Source organism: Carcharodon carcharias, chromosome 2 (assembly GCF_017639515.1).
Source record: "Carcharodon carcharias isolate sCarCar2 chromosome 2, sCarCar2.pri, whole genome shotgun sequence".
Classification (NCBI taxonomy): domain Eukaryota; kingdom Metazoa; phylum Chordata; class Chondrichthyes; order Lamniformes; family Lamnidae; genus Carcharodon; species Carcharodon carcharias.
The window spans coordinates 224,593,392-224,606,260 of record NC_054468.1 but is presented as its reverse complement, the minus strand read 5'-3'; positions in this window follow the sequence as shown (position 1 = coordinate 224,606,260).

The window sequence follows — 12,869 nt, the reverse complement described above, 5'->3', positions numbered from 1 at the left end:
ATTACTAGTCCAGTGACATTACCTCAACATTACCATACATTGATATACATGTTTGTTCGTATTTAGTTATAGATTTAGATGTGTGTCTTTTATATATGCATTAATTTGTGTGTATTTAGTGTAAATTTGCATGTGCCAATGCATTGATAGAAGGACTGAATCTTATTCTAAGAAAGCCAAGGTCTTTGAACAAACCCCATTCAGTCTTGGCCTGATTGAATCTCACCTCATTTTGGACCCATTTTTAAAATCTGGGACCACTGTCGTTACTGCTTTCCCTTCAAATATTTCATTGTTTTCATTAGCCAATACGGCAGCCTTGAATGTTTGCAATCAAGTAATAACAACTCATGGGGAACGCAATGTGCAGAGTGCGTTTGAGATAGCTGTCATTCACTGATATGGTGCTGACACTAGAATGCAGTGTGCCAAAATATATTACAAAATACAAAAATAAGTGTCGTATTGCCAAATCTAGATCCCCCCGGTTATCTAGAGGAATACAGAGGAAGATCAAACAGAAAAAGAAAGCGTACGATAGGCACAAAGAACTAAGCACTGCAGGTAGCCCAGACGAATATAGGAAGCGCAGGGACAAAGTAAAAAAGGAAATAAGGGAAATCCAAGAGAGGACATGAAAAAAGATTAGCAAGTAAAGTTAAAGATAACCCACAGATGTTTTACCAATACATTAATGCTAAAAGGTTGGTTAAGGAAAAAGTGGGACCTATCAGAGATGAAGATGGAAACTTGTGTTTAGATATAGAGGCTGTGGGAAGGGTTTTGAATGAATATTTTGTCTCCGTGTTTACAAAGGAAAGGGAGGATGTAGATACAGTAGTCCAGGAGGAACACTGCGAGATATTAGACGGGATAGTCATAAAGAGGGTTGAAATCCTTGAAAGTTGATAAGTCACCAGAGCCAAATGGATTGTTTCTGAGGCTGCTGAAGGAAGTCAGGGAGGAGATAGCAGATGCTCTGAGGATGATTTTCCAATCTTCACTAGATACAGGGAGGTACCGGAGGACTGGAGAAATGCAAACGTAGTTCCATTGTTTAAAAAGGGATCAAAGGAAATGCCAAACAATTACAGGCCAGTTAGTCTTACATCGGTGGTGAGCAAATTAGTATAATCAATCCTGAGAGATAGGATTAACTGTCATGTGGAAAGGCATGGACTAGTCAGGGATGGTCAGCATGGATTTGTTAAAGGAAGGTCTTGCCTCACAAATTTGATTGAATTATTTGAGGAAGTGACGAGGGTTGATGAAGGTTGTGCAGTGGATGTTGTGTATGTGAATTTTAGCAAGGCATTTGACAAGGTCCCACAGGGCAGATTGGTCAGGAAAGTAAAAGCCCATGGGATTCAGGGTAATGTGGCAAACTGGATAAAAGGTTGGCTTTGTAACAGGAAACAAAGGGTAATGGTCGATGGATGATGCCCTTGCAAATGGAAAGTTGTCTCAACTGGTGTTCCACAGGGCTGGCTGTTTGTGTTATATATTAACGATTTGGATGTGAATGTGGGGGGCACGATTGGGAAATTTGCAGATGACACAAAGATTGGCCGAGTAGTAGATGATGTAGAGGATAGCCATAATCTCCAAAACAATATAGATGAGTTGGTGGAGTGGGCAGTAAAGTGGCAGACGGATTTTAACATAGAAAAATGTGAGGTCATACATTTAGGGAGGTCAAACAGTTACAGGGATTACACAATAAATGGGAATATACTAAGAGGGGTAGATGAAGTGAGAGATCTTGGCGTACAAGTACACAGGTCCCTGAAGGCAGCAGTTCAAGTAGACAAGGTTATAAAGAAGGCATATGGAATGCTCTCCTTCATTGGCAGAGGTATAGAATATAAAAGTAAGTATATAATGTTGGAATTGTATAATACATTGGTGAGGCCACAACTGGAGTATTGTGTGTAGTTCTGGTCACCACATTACAAGAAGGATGTAATAGCTCTGGAGAGAGTGAAGAGGAGGTTTACAAGAATGTTGCCAGGGTTAGAAAAGTGTAGCTATGAGGAGAGATTGGATAGGTTGGGGTTATTTTCCTTAGAACAAAGAAGGCTGAGAGGTGACTTGATTGAGGTGTACAAAATTGAGGGGAATAGACAGAGTGGACAGGATAAAATTGTTTCCCTTGGTGGAGAATTCTAGAACCAGGGGACATAGATTCAAGATAAGTGGCAGAAGGTGTAGGGGGGACATGAGGAAGAACTTTTTTACGCAGAGGGTAGTGGGTGTCTGGAATTCGCTGCCCAAGTTGGTGGTAGAGGCAGAAACTCTAAACTCTTTTAATAAGTACCCGGATCTGCACCTAGTGCTGCAATCTGCAGGGCTATGGGCCGGGTGCAGGATGGTGGGATTAGAAAGGGCACTTGGGTGTTCTCGGGCTGGCATGGACAAGATAGACTGAATGGCCTCCTTCTGTGCTGTAACTTTTCTATGGTTCTATGGAGGCCAGAGTGAAGGCCCAAGCCCTTATGCAAAAGGCGTCAAGGTTAAATAATACCAAAGGAGATGATAAGATAAATACAAAGTGGTGATTAAGAGATGCCAAAGCTAAGCTTTGCCTTAAAGACCTGAGTTTGGACATTATTATTGGATGAAAGCTCGATGTGTCAGTCCCAAAGCTGTTTTGTCTGCCAGTTTTTAATGGAGGCATTAGAAGGAGGACTTTCAGCCCATTGAGCCCATACCATCTCACTGTAGAGCAATCCAATCAATCCCATTTCCCCGCTCTACCCCCATAGCCATGCAATTTTATTTCCCTCAAGTGCCCATTCAGTATCCTTTTGAAATCATTCATTATATCTGCTGCTACCGCCCTCATAAGCTGCAAGTTCCAGATCATTGGTTCCATTATCTGGTCTGATCCAGTGTGTTTAGTGTCCATATGAACCTTCAGGCTAAGAAGTAGGCGCAAACCAAAAAAGGACGAAAAGAGTTAATGCTTTCCCCTAGACTTGAGCCTGGAAATAAGTGAGGTTATGGGTAAGAATGTGGTGTGTGATCAGAGATAGTTAGTATCAATGTTAACTTCTTAATACACGGAGTAGCACAGATTGTAATAGATGCTGCTTTCAATGTAAACCCTGTCTCGAGTCCTCATCCTGTTATGGGGTGATATCTCAATGTGAATGCAGTAACACAAAGGCGGGTTTCACTCTGTGTCCAAGTTAATGTGAAGCCATTAATCAATCATATTAAAGAGTGTTGGCTGTCATGTCATATCATGTCAAAGAATCCCTTTACATCTTCATACAGCTCAGTCTTTCCAATTCATGAATGTGCATTGGGACGAGGTTACTTTTGGTTCAATGGAAGTGTTAATGGTTAGGTTGATAACTTGCAGCCGAGGAGAGATGATTACTTGTCATCTCCTTGCTGTTCCATCCAGGAAGAGTGGACCTGCCAGAAGCAGAGTCTGACATTGTCTCACACAACCCTGCAACTGAAACAGTGCATAGAAAAACATTGGGACTTATTATGAAAACATGCAAGCACACTATAGTTTGCTGCCAGAATTTAATTAAATGCAAGTTTTTTGACTGCTCTTTAATGTAGGCTTTAAAGGAGTGTTTGATCCGCTGGTTCCCAGCATACGCATCTTGTGCAACCAATGGCCACGCCAATGTAAACATGTCAGATTTGCTAGACCTGGTTACGAGGGAGAGAATCCTATTTCCTTAGGGTCTGTCTAGATATGGTAGATAAGGCAGTTTTACATGGGTGATTAAAATGGAAAATACTGGAAATACTCAGCAGGTCAGGTAAGGAAATGAAAGATGGATCTAGGGGAATTGGAAATGGCAACAGCAGAGGGAGTATCAGCGCCTGCTGTTTGAACAAATAGGACCAGTGTTTTAAATTGGGGTTGCTGTTGTCTGCACAACTCCTACCTTTTGGGAACTGACACCAATAACAATCCTATAAAGCCAGAAACAGCTTTGATATATTTAAATACAGAAATAACAGGTTGGCTTTCTTAATGTCTTTAATGACACAAATTGCTTTCACAACTATTATACACAGTTCCTACCTCATGACCGAATCTTTTGGTCACCTGTTCAATATCTCCATGGTTCAATTATTACATGGTTTAGTGTCAAACCTACTGGTTACCTCCATCCTGACTAAATCCAGGCTCAATTTCACTGGTCCTCTCATTGCTAAATTTCACTCGTTCAAAGCCTCTGTCGGCCACTTCCTGTCCTGAACTAAGTCCAGTTTATCTATTGTCCCTGCCCTTGGAAGTCCAGTAAATGCCTCGATTTTAAAATTCTCCATGGCCTCACCCCTCCCTATCTCTGCAGCCTCCTCCAGTCCTATGACCCTCCAACATCTCAGCTCCTCTCCAATTCTGGCGCATCCGCGATCTTCATTGCTTCATGTTCAACTGTCTAGGCCTCAAACCTGGAGTTATCTTCCCAAACCTCTCCGCCTCACTTTCCTCCTTTAAGACAAGACACTCCTTAAAACTTAATTCTTCAACCGAATCTTTTGGTCACCTGTCCAATATCTTCATGGTTCAATAATTACATGGTTCGGTGTCAAATTTTGATTGTTAGTGCTCCTTGGTACATTTTACTACTGTTGTCTTTCTGTTGTTGCCAATCTCAACAGGTTCCCCAATAGCTAGCTCATTGAGATCAAAATTTCATGCTTATTTGACAGTTCTGCCAGTGCCTTGTCCCACTGTAGCTTGGAAACTTCACCATGTAGAGTTCCCAATCCTCTAGGATTAGTCTGGAGTCTCCAGGAATTGCAGAATCTCCTGGTCACTGCTGCAAGTATTTCCCCTTGTTTAATAATTATCATGGAGATAGAGGTCAAGAATCATTCAATTACACAATGAAGAACCTGCTCATATTCAATTAAGCATGAAAAGGTGGGTTCCATGAGGATCAACAAATTGGATCACTGCAGGGCGGGTCATGTAGTATATTTGCAATTCTCCAATACTCTGGCACTGCCCCTGTACCTAAGGAGGATTGAAAGATTATGGTCAGTGTCTCTTCAGGTGGCATTTATTGCATAGAGGATGGTGTATAAAAGTAGTGAAGTTTTGCTACAGGGCATTGGTGAGGAAAGGTTGAGCAGGTTGGGACCAAGACTCATTGGAGTTTAGAAGAACGAGAGGAGCTCTTATTGAAACATATAAGATTCTGAGGGGGCTTGACAGGGTAGACTGAGAGAATGCTTCCTCTCTTGGGGGAATCTAGAACTAGGGGGCACTAATAAGGGACATCCAATTTAAGACAGAGATGAGGAGGAATTTCTTCTTTCAAAGGGTCATTAGTCTTTGAAATTCTTTTCTACAGGGAGCAGTGGAGACTGGGTCATTGAATATAATTAAGACTGAGTTAGACAGGTTTTTGATCTATAAGGGAGTCAAGGGCTGTGGGGGACAAGCAATAAAGTTAAGGCCACAATCAGATCAGCCATGACCTTATGTAGGTAGTTCAGGCTTGATGGGCTGAATGACCTACTCCTGCTCCTACCTTTATGCATTTATCACACTTCCTACCCTTACTTCCTTCAGTATCCTCTGATGCTTCAAATCTGACCCTGGTCATTTATCAATTTTAAGTAGAGCAATACCTCTTTGTCAATCTTTAGCCCATTCAATATCTCAATTACCCCCTCCTTCACTATGATGTTGGTTGCATCTCCTTTCTTTGTAAAGGCAGATGCAAAACATTCATTCAATACCTCAGCCATGCCCTGTGTCTCCATGCATAGATCCACTTTTTGGTCCTTAATCAACCCCACTCCTCCTTTTACCACACTTTCACCATTTATATGCCTATAGATTACTTTTGGATTCCCTTGAACCTTAGTTGCCAGGGTCTTCTCATACTCCCTCTTTGCCTCTCATTTTCTTTTTCACTTTTCCTTTGAAATTTCAAGTCAGCCTGGTTCTCATTTGTATTATCAGCCTGAAATCTGTCATGTGTTCCGTTATTCTGTATCATTTTACTGTCTCTTTTGTTATCCAGGGAGTTCTGGCCTTTGTTTTGACCTTTATGGGGATGTACCTTGACTGTACCAAACCATCTCCTCTTTAAAGGCAATCCATTGTTCTGTCGTGGTTTTTGAAAGGGCAAATTTCCCTAGATCAAAATTCCTCCCTCAACTGGCACCACCAATGCCTGCCATCCCCAACCCCCACCCCACCCCACCCCCTCCATATCATTGAACGTTCAACTTGTTTAGAATTACAGAACAAAATAGCACAGAATGAGGGCATTCAGCCCATCGAGTCTGCACCAGCTCTTTCAAACAGCAATCCAATTAACCCTCACTCCCTGGCTCATTCCTAATATCCCTGCAATTTTTCTCCTTTAAGCACTTATCCCTTTGAAGGCTGCCATGGAATCTGTATCCACCACCCAATGAGCCAGCGCATTCCAAACTCTTATTACTCATGTAAAAATGTTCTTCCTCATGTCGCCTCTGGTTGTTTTATCAATCAAGTTTGATGGTGGTGAGATGTTATGGCATCTAACAGTCGCTTCTCGGCCAAGGTCACTGAGTGTGTGAAATGCTTGGGGGTGTTTCACTGAGGTAGCAATGCCCTCAATAAATTAAATTCGTAGCTGGCATTATCTGCCTTTTTAAACGGTCAGCTCTCCCCTGGAGCAGCTGCAATTATGAATGTACTGACTGTTCATGAAGTAAATAGGCAAACTGTAATTGGTAATTGCATTTTAATATTGTGATGAGCATTTGCATCTTGTGCTCTCATCCGTAGCTGCATGGCTGACAGAAATTCATTATTTTAGACTGGACAACAGTTAATTAGCGGAGGTCGAGGAGCCTGGCTTGTCATTGTAAAACTGGTATTTCTACTCTTCAATCCTGAAGCAGAGAGCAACTGCTTGTGCAGGCAAAATGCAGATCAGCTAATGTGGGTCCCTTAGGATGTAGCTGGGCAGATGGATTAACATGTGCAATGGGTAATTTCAAAGGCAAGGAAAAGCTTGCCTTACCTTAAATAAAATGCAGAGACAATCTGGGCCTTATTATAGGGGGAAGAGGAGGTGAGTAGGGCATCAATTTTTTAATATGTTTCTCTTTCAGTAAGCTTTTAAGGTGAATTTGAAGATTGAAGATTATTTTGTGAGGTCAGCAGCAGTGTTCTCTCTCGACCCCGGCAGTGAGTGCTGACAGGGAGCTGATGACTGATGTGTGAGAAGGGTAGAATCATCCTCTGCACCACGTGCCTGAGCTTAAGTCTGTGCGGCTGTGTGGCTGAAGTGAGGAACCTCAGGAATGTCGGGCTATCAATTGGTGTCCACTCCCAGATCTCTTTATCTAAAGATTTGGAGTCAAGTGATTTTTCCCCTTTTGGCCTGAGCTTTGATTAAAAACATGCTAGAATTTTGTTTGAAATACACCCCAGTAGCGTAAAATTACCCTTTGTATTTTGAAAGAAAGGTTTTACTTGGCAATTAGAACTTTGACTTTTGTGTCAATGCATTGCTGGTCAGCTGTTGCCAGCCTGCAAATAGGTGCTTTTAATGTGAAACGGGCTAAGAAATGCACTTAGGTGCAAACTCCTTCACCATCATCGCCCTGTCCTCCCCGCCCTTCAGATTTTTGCCAGGTTCCACTGCATACTGCTCCACCCCGAAAGATCAATTATAAGATCACTGCGGTCATGTTCAAGTCTCACATGGCCTCGTCATCTGCTGTTCTTCAGTTTGCATCTGACGTCTACTCAGGTTTGCTAGTTTCTGCCATGGGTCTTCATGCGGGGTGAACAGGCCGATTCTCGATCCATAGGTCTTTGGGCACGTGGGGCAAGATGTCCCACGAGGCACTGGGATCCGGAGTTCAGGATTTGCTTCATTCTCTGTCCTTCTCTGTCGCCGTTCTACTTCATCATTAAGGCATTTGGACTCAAAGTGTGATGCAGTTTCTTGGACAAGTTGTTGCCATTTTGAACAATTGGTAGCAAGCTCCTCCCAGTTATTAATGTCAATGCTGCCGCACCTCAAGGAGAGCTTCAGAGTGTCTCTGAAGCATTTTCTTTGTTGTCTCCTGAAACTCTGGGCTTTTGAGAGTTAAAACAGGACCTGTGTGGGAGATGCTTTTCAGTCATCCGGACACAGTGTCCAGTCCATCGAAGTTGATTTTGCAGGAGTTTTGCCTGAATGCTTGTGGAGTTGGCTTCAGGAAAGAATTTTGCGCCCCGGGGTTGGATACATGCCTGGCCCGAACATGCATAAGGTCGCCCGAGATGACATCGGGCGAGCATCCCAACGTCCTCATGCATTCCCGCGATATTTCACTCAGCGGGCATGTGCAAAAGTCGGAAGTGCACCTGCCAACAATTAAGCGGCCAATTAAGCCCGTTAATGGTCCAATTGTCAGTGATTTTTCGTGGCCCCGTTCAACCTCACAGTTGGTGGACGGGCCAGTCGGCCAGCCAGGCTTTACACTTTTGCTCAAACTTCATCCAATGGTGGGATGAAATCTCCGTTAGGATTTAAAATAAATAGAAATATCTGGGGACTGCTTTTTTTTAGGTATGCTTTCAGGTGCTTTATTGTGCTGCATGGTTATATTTTGCAGCATTTTTGTTGTTTGGTTTATTCTATGGGGGTCTGCAGCTCCCTGAGGCTCAGTGGGAGCGCTCGCCCGTGCCTGTGGTGACTTCATCACCCAACCTCTTCCTGCCCCCACCCCGGCAGTGCTGAGCCTTTCTCCAGGTGCATTTCACGGTGGTTGGCTGTTAATTGACCAGCCAGCGTAAGATCACGTTCATAGCGCGATCTCGGCCGGGAGCCGAATTTACGACCGCTTCCAGCCACACCGACCCCGGGCCCGCCCTGAGGGTAAAATTCAGTATGTTTGTGCAAGAGGAAGCCCGCCATGGCCCTCACTACTCCCACCAACCTCTGTATCTCACTTGCAATAATCTAAATCCACATAGACCTCTGAATCTGGGTTGCTCCTCATTCCTTGCTCCCTGTGTAACACCACTTTTTCCTCCTTTGAGAACTGTCTTTCCAACTACAGCTGGCGTGCTTTGCTTTTAAAAGCCTGTTGAAACCTCGTCCGGGACAGCAAACAATGTCCTATAGTCAATATTTATATCTCAAGCCAATATTGCAGGGAAATAAAAGCACAATTTTTTCTTATTTCTTTCACAGGATGTGGGCGTCACTGGCAAGGCCAACATTTGATGTGCGCCCCTAAATGCCCATGAACTGAATGGCTTGCTTGGTCATTTAAGAGGGCAGTTTAGAGTCAACCACATTGCTGTGGGACAGGAGTCATGTGTAAGCCAGACCAGGTAAGGTCAGCCAATTTCCTTCCTTAAAGGGCAGATGGATTTTTACAACAATTAATGATGGTTTCATGGTCACCATTACTGAGGCTAGCTTTGAATGCCAGATTTATTAATTGAAATTTCCACCAGTTGCCTTGGTGGGATTTAAGCCCATGTCCCTAGGCCATTGGTCTGGACCCCTGGATTGATATTCCAGCGACATTAGCACCCCACTAAATCGGGTCAACTGATGACGGGGCGGGAAGGCCATCCACAGGCCAGACTTAATTGAGGTGGAGGCTCACCTGCCACCCTCCCACCTGATTAAACACCCTCCAGTCACCAAACATTAAGGGGAAGGACACAGGATTCTGTCCTCTGACACTGTTTGTTGCAGGAGACCAAAGTCAGCTTTGTCCTGGAGGGTCAACTCTCTTGCATCAGTGACCATTCTGCCAGCAGCCTACCCTCCATGGCCAATTCCAAACTCCCTCCTCCCACCGACCCAAGAACATGGGTCAGTGTTTCTGTGTAGGAACATAGAGACATAGGAAGTGTGCACCATCTACAAGATGCACTGCAGGAATTCACCAAGGCTCCTTCAACAGCACTTTGCAAACCCATGACCACTACCATCTAGAAGAACAAGGGCAGCAGATAGATGGGAACACTACCACCTGGAAGTTCCCCTCCAAGCCACTCACCATCCTGACTTGGAAGCATATCGCTGTTCCATACCCTCCCGAGGGCATTTCGCCTTTCAATTCAATAATGGCTGATTTGCTGCCTAACCCTATATTTGAGTATTGCTGAAAAAATACATTTTGTCAAAGCTTTTCATCTTGCGCTCATCAGGAAAAATGCAAGAACATCAATGCCAAAGGAACATTGTATGAGAATAGACTGCTAATTTGTGGGCAAATAGACAATGATTGGTAGAGGTATTGCCAAGGAGAATGCACCAGTTAATGTGATTGACAGTTAACTGCCAACCATTATTTGAAATTTAAACTAGGCAGCTTGATTCTAATTGGTCAAGTCATTGCCCTAAGGAATGAACCAGCAAATAGCTATCATTCATTTTGTTTAGCTGAAACAGGTGCAATGTGTGTACATTCTCTTTCTGTCTGCAAAGAACAGGGCCATTTGTATTATGTAGCTTCATATGGAAGTCACCATTAACTGGTGCATTCTCCATTGCAATGCCTCGACCAATCATTGTTCACTTGCCAACCAATCAGCACTGTCTTCTCATGCAGTATGAAGTTGTTGCTTCCCTGATGTCAGTTCCAGAACATCATTGCAGCAGTTCCCCAGGGTAATGTCTTCGGCCCAACCAACTTCAGCTGCTTCATCATTGACCTTCCTTCCATCGTTGGGTCAAAAGTGGGAATGTTCACTGATGATTGCACAATGTTCAGCACCATTCACGACTCCACCAATACTGAAGCAGTCCATGTGCAAATGCAGCAAGATCTGGACAATATCCAGGCTTGGGCTGACAAATGGCAAGTAACATTTGTGCCACACAAGTGTCAGGCAATGACCACCTCTAACAGGAGAGAATCCAACCATCGCCCCTTGATGTTCAATGACATTACCATCACTGAATCCCCCACTATCAACATCCTAGGGGGTTACCATCATTCAGAAATTGAACTGAACTAGCCGTATAAATACTGTGGCTACAAGAGCAGGTCAAAGGCTGGGAATCCTGCGACGAATAACTCACCTCCTGACTCCCGAAAGCCCGTTGACCATTTACAAGGCACAAGTCAGAAGTCTGATGGAATACTCCCCACTTGCCTGGATGCGTGCAGCTCCAACAACACTCAAGAAGCTTGATACAGGACAAAGCAGCCTGCTTGATTGGCACCACATCCACAAATATTCACTTCCTTCACAACCGACTCACAGTAGCAGCATTGTGTACCATCTACAAGATGCACTGCAGGAATTCACTTCAACGTCACCTTCCAAAACCACAACCACTATCATCTAGATGAACAAAGACAGCAGATAGATTGGAACACCACCACCTGAAAGTTCCCCTCCAAGTCACTTACCATCCTGAAATTGAAAATATATTGCCGTTCCTTCACTGTCGCTGGGTCAAAATCCTGGCACTCCCTCCCTAACAGCACTGTGGGTGTGCCTACACCACATGGACTGCAGCGTTTCAAGCGGTTAGCTGAAACAAGTGCAATGTGTGTATATTCGCTTTCCGTCTGCAAAGAACAGGGCCATTTGTATTATGTAGCTTCATATGGAAGTAACCATTAACTGGTGCATTCTCCATGGCAACACCTCTACCAATCATAGTTCACTTGCCAACCAATCAGTACTCTCTTTTCATGAAGTATGAAGTACTTCACCTTCTCATGGGCAACTAGGGATGGGTAATAAATGCTGGCTGGCCCAGCCAGCGAAGCCCACATCCCATCCCATGAATGAATAAAAAAAAGGTGGGCACCCTGTGGGAGGCTGGGTTGCCAGCCTTCCTGGCAGGCCTACAGGCCCTCCATGCCTGCCTGGGTGTAGCTGCAGCAAAGGCCATCCTGTAGATAGAATCCCCACCCCAGTGGCGGCCTGACTGCGTTTTGTATTTTTTTAGCAAAGTTTTTAACAAGTTCTTGGTGAAGTGCCCTCTCCGTTACTTACCCCTCACTGCAGCCGGGTGCTCCTATGGAGCTGGAAGGTCTCTAATTGGCCCTCCAGTTTAGAGACCCTGACTGCCAACCTTAATTAGGCAGTGAACTTGTCCCCATGCCATCTAAAGATCTTAACATTAATCAGGTTCCCTTTCAAAGAGGGTGTCACGAAAGTATAATAATTCTCATAATATTATTGTGATTTATTGTAAAAGTAGTTTAATAGTGGGGTTTGAATAGTTTCTGCGTGTGTGCGTGTGTGTGGGATTTAATTGAATTGAAGACAGCTGGCCTGGAGGCTTTGATTCATCAAAAGAAGCTAAGTCTGGAATGTTACATATGTAAACATGCCTGAAATTTTGGAATGTGAGGTGAGGTGAATTTGCATTTTTACATAAATCAGGGTAGTTTGAATTTGGATGTCACGCCTGGCCAGAGAAACTAGGCCAAGCAGTGTGTTTATTTTTCCCAAAGTTTACTGATAATATTAGCACCATGCAATCATTTATATTATGAAAAAAGTAAAGTTCCAAAGACATATGGGAACAGTGGAATTTGCATTAAAAGGGAGAAACATGTATAAAGGAGATTGAGGTTATGTGTTAGGAAAGGCATTACAAGATCTACCAGAAGTATTAAAAAGCCTCCACTATTTGTGCATCAAGCTTGCTGTCTACAGAAACCAAAGCTGAGAAAAGCAGCTTTGAATTTTACTGTCCAGGGTATTGTGTTGACTTGCCTGGATCTGTTTAAATTTATTTCTTTTTACTGTTGCCTTAACGGCGGTGTAACTGGGAGCCAGATTAATTTGGGGTTTTAGGAGTTATTATAATAGTAATTTGTGACCTATGTATGTGCTTGAAATCTTTTATTTTGTTAATAAATGTTTGATTTAGTTTTGTAAAAATCTTTAGAGTCTTGGT